Below are 6,000 nucleotides of genomic sequence, written 5' to 3' on the forward strand. Positions count from 1 at the left end.
AGAAAAACATCACGGGGTGGCGTGAATCGGGGGGTCTGAATTAGGATAGGCCGTGAGGGGCAATATAGGATGGAGAAAAGCACCGCGGGGTGGTCAGCATGGGGAGGTCAGGGAACATGCAGTGGCAATGTAGGATAGGATTCTGAAAAACATCGCAAGGTGGTGCGCATTGTATGTGTGCGTAACATTACATTCACTAGTAGGAGAGAGACAAACATCACGGGATGGTGCGCACTGTATGGGTGTGTAACATTACATTCACTCGTAGGAGTGAGAAAAACATCACGGGGTGGCGTGAATCGGAGGGTCTGAATTAGGATAGGACGTGAGGGGCAATATAGGATTTAGAAAAGCACCGCGGGGTGGTCAGCATGGGGAGGTCAGGGAACATGCAGTGGCAATGTAGGATAGGTTTCTAAAAAACATCGCGGGGTGGTGCGCATTGTATGGGTGTGTAACATTACATTCACTAGTAGGAGTGAGAAAAACATCACAGGGTGGTGCCCATTGAATGGGTGTGTAACATTACATTCACTAGTAGGAGTGAGAAAAAATTCACGGGGTGGTGTGAATCGGAGGGTCTGAATTAGAATAGGCAGTGAGTGGCAACGTAGGATGGAGAAAAGCACCGCGGGGTTGTCAGGATGGGGAGGTCAGGGAACATGCAGTGGCAATGTAGGATAGGGTTATTAAAAACATCGAGGGGTGGTGCGCATTGTATGGGTATGTAACATTACATTCACTAGTAGGAGTGAGAAAAACATCACGGGGTGGTGTGAATCGGAGGGTCTGAATTAGGATAGGCAGTGAGTGGCAATGTAGGTTGGAGAAAAGCTCCGCGTGGTGGTCAGCATGGGGAGGTCAGGGAATATGAAGTGGCAATGTAGGATAGGTTTCTGAAAAACATCGCGGGGTGGTGCGCATTGTATGGGTGTGTGTTACATTACATTCTCTAGTAGGAGTGAGAAAAACATCACAGGGTGGTGCGCATTGTATGTGTGTGTAACATTACATTCACTAATAGGACTGAGAAAAACATCACGGGGTGGTGCACATTGTATGGGTGTGTAACATTACATTCACTAGTACGAGTGAGAAAAACATCACGGGGTGGTGTGAATCAGAGGGTCTGAATTAGGATAGGCAGTGAGTGGCAATGTAGGATGGAGAAAAGCTGCGTGTGGTGGTCAGCATGGGGAGGTCAGGGAACATGCAGTGGCAATGTAGGATAGGTTTCTGAAAAACATCGCGGGGTGGTGCGCATTGTATGGGTGTGTAACATTACATTCACTAGTAGGAGTGAGAAAAACATCAAGGGGTGGTGTGAATTGGAGGGTCTGAATAAGGATAGGCAGTGAGTGGCAATGTAGGATGGAGAAAAGCACCGCGGAGTGGTCAGCATGGGGAGGTCAGGGAACATGCAGTGGCAATGTAGGAACAGTTTCTGAAAAACATCGCAGGGTGGTGCGCATTGTATGGCTGTGTAACATTACATTCACTAGTAGGCGTGAGAAAAACATCATGGGGTGGTGTTAATCGGCGGGTCTGAATTAGGATAGGCAGTGAGTGGCAATGTAGGATGGAGAAAAGCACCGCGGGGTGGTCAGCATGAGGAGGTCAGGGAACATGCAGTGGCAATGTAGGATAGGATTCTGAAAAACATCGCAGGGTGGTGCGCATTGTATGTGTGCGTAACATTACATTCACTGGTAGGAGTGAGAAAAACATCACGGGGTGGTGCGCATTGTATGTTTGTGTAACATTACATTCACTAGTAGGAGTGAGAAAAACATCACGGGGTGGCGTGAATCGGAGGGTCTGAATTAGGATAGGCCGTGAGGGGCAATATAGGATGGAGAAAAGCACCGCGGGGTGGTCAGCATGGGGAGGTCAGGGAACATGCAGTGGCATTGTAGGATAGGTTTCTGAAAAACATCGCGGGGTGGTGCGCATTGTATGGGTGTGTAAAATTACATTCACTAGTAGGAGTGAGAAAAACTTCCCTGGGTGGTGTGAATCAGAGGGTCTTAAGTAGGATTGGCTGTGAGTGGCAATGTAGGATGGAGAAAAGCACCGCGGGATGGTCAGCATGGGGAGGTCAGGGAACATGCAGTGGCAATGTAGGATAGGTTTCTGAAAAACATCGCGGGGTGGTGCGCATTGTATGTGTGCGTAACATTACATTCACTAGTAGGAGTGAGAAAAACATCACGGGGTGGCGTGAATCGGAGGGTCTGAATTAGGATAGGCCATGAGGGGCAATATAGGATGGAGAAAAGCACCGCGGGGTGCTCAGCATGGGGAGATCAGGGAACATGCAGTGGCAATGTAGGATAAGTTTCTTAAAAACATCGCGGCCTGGTGCGCATTGTATGGGTGTGTAACATTACATTCACTAGTAGGAGTGAGAAAAACATCACGGGGTGGCGTGAATCGGAGGGTCTGAATTAGGATAGGACGTGAGGGGCAATATAGGATTTAGAAAAGCACCGCGGGGTGGTCAGCATGGGGATGTCAGGGAACATGCAGTAGAAATGTAGGATAGGTTTTTGAAAAACATCGCGTTGTGGTGTACATTTTATGGGTATGTAACATTACATTCACTAGTAGGAGTGAGAAAAACATCACGGGGTGGTGCCCTTTGAATGGGTGTGTAACATTACATTCACTAGTAGGGGTGAGAAAAACATCACGGGGTGGTGTTAATCGGAGGGTCTGAATTAGGATAGGCAGTGAGTGGCAATGTAGGATGGAGAAAAGCACCGCGGGGTGGTCAGCATGGGGAGGTCAGGGAACATGCAGTGGCATTGGAGGATAGGTTGCTGAAAAACATCGCGGGGTGGTGCGCATTGTATGGGAGTGTAACATTACATTCACTAGTAGGAGTGAGAAAAACTTCACGGGGTGGTGTGAATCAGAGGGTTTGAAGTAGGATAGGCTGTGAGTGGCAATGTAGGATGGAGAAAAGCACCGCGGGATGGTCAGCATGGGGAGGTCAGGGAACATGCAGCGGCATTGTAGGATAGGATTCTGAAAAACATCGCGGGGTGGTGCGCATTGTATGGGTGTGAAACATTACATTCACTAGTAGGAGTGAGAAAAACATCATGGGGTGGTGTGAATCGGAGGGCCTGAATTAGGATAGGCAGTGAGTGGCAATGTAGGATGGAGAAAAGCACCGCGGGGTGGTCAGCATGGGGAGGTCAGGGCACATGCAGTGACAATGTAGGATAGGTTTCTGAAAAACATTGCGGGGTGGTGCGCAATGTATGGGTGTGTAACATTACATTCACTAGTAGGAGTGAGAAAAACATCACGGGGTGGTGTGAATCGGAGGGTCTGAATTAGGATAGGCAGTGAGTGGCAATGTAGGATGGAGAAAAGCACCACGGGGTGGTCAGCATGGGGAGGTCAGGGAACATGCAGTGGGAATGTAGGATAGGTTTCTGAAAAACATCGCGGTGTGGTGTGCATTGTATGGGTGTGTAACTTTACATTCACTAGTAGGAGTGAGAAAAACATCACGGGGTGGTGTGAATCGGAGGGTCTGAATTAGGATAGGCAGTGAGTGGCAATGTAGGATGGAGAAAAGCACCGCGTGGTCGGCATGTGGAGGTCAGGGAACATGCAGTGGAAATGTAGGATAGGTTTCTGAAAAACATCGCGGGGTGGTGCGCATTGTATGGGTGTGTAACATTACATTCAGTAGTAGGAGTGAGAAAATCATCACGGGGTGGTGAGAATCGGAAGGTCTGAATTAGGATAGGCAGTGAGTGGCAATGTAGGATGGAGAACAGCACCACGGGGTTTTCAGCATTGCGAGGTCAGGGAACATGCAGTGGCAATGTAGTATAGGTTTCTGAAGAACATCGCGGGGTGGTGCGCATTGTATGGGTGTGTAACATTACATTCACTAGTAGGAGTGACAAAAACATCACAGGGTGGTGCCCATTGAATGGGTGTGTAACATTACATTCACTAGTAGGAGTGAGAAAAACATCACGGGGTGGTGTGAATCGGAGGGTCTGAATTAGAATAGGCAGTGAGTGGCAATGTAGGATGGCGAAAAGCACCGCGGGGTGGTCAGCATAGGGAGGTCAGGGAACATGCAGTGGCAATGTAGGATAGTTTTCTGAAAAACATCGCGGCCTGGTGTGCATTGTATGGGTATGTAACATTACATTCACTAGTAGGAGTGAGAAAAACATCACGGGGTGGTGTGAATCAGAGGGTCTGAATTAGGATAGGCAGTGAGTGGCAATGTAGGATGGAGAAACGCTGCGTGTGGTGGTCAGCATGGGGAGGTCAGGGAACATGCAGTGGCAATGTAGGATAGGTTTCTGAAAAACATCGCGGGGTGGTGCGCATTGTATGAGTGTGTAACATTACATTCACTAGTAGGAGTGAGAAAAACATCAAGGGGTGGTGTGAATCGGAGGGTCTGAATTAGGATAGGCAGTGAGTGGCAATGTAGGATGGAGAAAAGCACCGCGGAGTGGTCAGCATGGGGAGGTCAGGGAACATGCAGTGGCAATGTAGGAACAGTTTCTGAAAAACATCGCAGGGTGGTGCGCATTGTATGGGTGTGTAACATTACATTCACTAGTAGGCGTGAGAAAAACTTCACGGGGTGGTGTGAATCAGAGGGTCTGAAGTAGGATAGGCAGTGAGTGGCAATGTAGGATGGAGAAAAGCACCGCGGGATGGTCAGCATGGGGAGGTCAGGGAACATGCAGTGGCAATGTAGGATAGGATTGTGAAAAACATCGCAGGGTGGTGCGCATTGTATTTGTGCGTAACATTACATTCACTAGTAGGAGAGAGACAAACATCACGGGATGGTGCGCACTGTTTGGGTGTGTAACATTACATTCACTAGTAGGAGTGAGAAAAACATCACGGGGTGGCGTGAATCGGAGGGTCTGAATTAGGATAGGACGTGAGGGGCAATATAGGATTTAGAAAAGCACCGCGGGGTGGTCAGCATGGGGCGGTCAGGGAACATGCAGTGGCATTGTAGGATAGGTTTCTGAAAAACATCGCGGGTTGGTGCGCATTGTATGCGTGTGTAACATTCCATTCACTAGTAGGAGTGAGAAAAAAGTCACGGGGTGGTGTGAATCAGAGGGTCTGAAGTAGGATAGCCTGTGAGTGGCAATGTAGGATGGAGAAAAGCACCGCGGGATGGTCAGCATGGGGAGGTCAGGGAACATGCAGCGGCAATGTAGGATAGGTTTCTGAAAAACATCGCGGGGTGGTGCGCATTGTATGGGTGTGAAACATTACATTCACTAGTAGGAGTGAGAAAAACATCACGGGGTGGTGTGAATCGGAGGGCCTGAATTAGGATAGGCAGTGAGTGGCAATGTAGGATGGAGAAAAGCACCGCGGGGTGGTCAGCATGTGGAGGTCAGGGCACATGCAGTGGCAATGCAGGATAGGTTTCTGAAAAACATTGTGGGGTGGTGCGCATTGTATGGGTGTGTAACATTACATTCACTAGTAGGAGTGAGAAAAACATCACGGGGTGGTGTGAATCGGAGAGTCTGAATTAGGATAGGCAGTGAGTGGCAATGTAGGATGGAGAAAAGCACCGCGGGGTGGTCAGCATGGGGAAGTCAGGGAACATGCAGTGGGAATGTAGGATAGGTTTCTGAAAAACATCGCGGTGTGGTGTGCATTGTATGGGTGTGTAACATTACATTCACAAGTAGGAGTGAGGAAAAACATCACGGGGTTGTGGGAATCGGAGGGTCTGAATTAGAATAGGCAGTGAGTGGCAATGTAGGATGGAGAAAAGCACCGCGGGGTGGTCAGCATGGGGAGGTCAGGGAACATGCAGTGGCAATGTAGGATAGGTTTCTAAAAAACATCGCCGGGGGTGCGCATTGTATGGGTGTGTAACATTACATTCACTAGTAGGAGTGAGAAAAACATCACAGGGTGGTGCCCATTGAATGGGTGTGTAACATTACATTCACTAGTAGAAGTGAGAAAAAC

The sequence above is a fragment of the Cavia porcellus genome, unplaced genomic scaffold (genome assembly GCF_034190915.1).
Source record: "Cavia porcellus strain 051 isolate PalLab524CR breed Dunkin Hartley unplaced genomic scaffold, mCavPor4.1 scaffold_16, whole genome shotgun sequence".
Taxonomy (NCBI): Eukaryota; Metazoa; Chordata; class Mammalia; order Rodentia; family Caviidae; genus Cavia; species Cavia porcellus.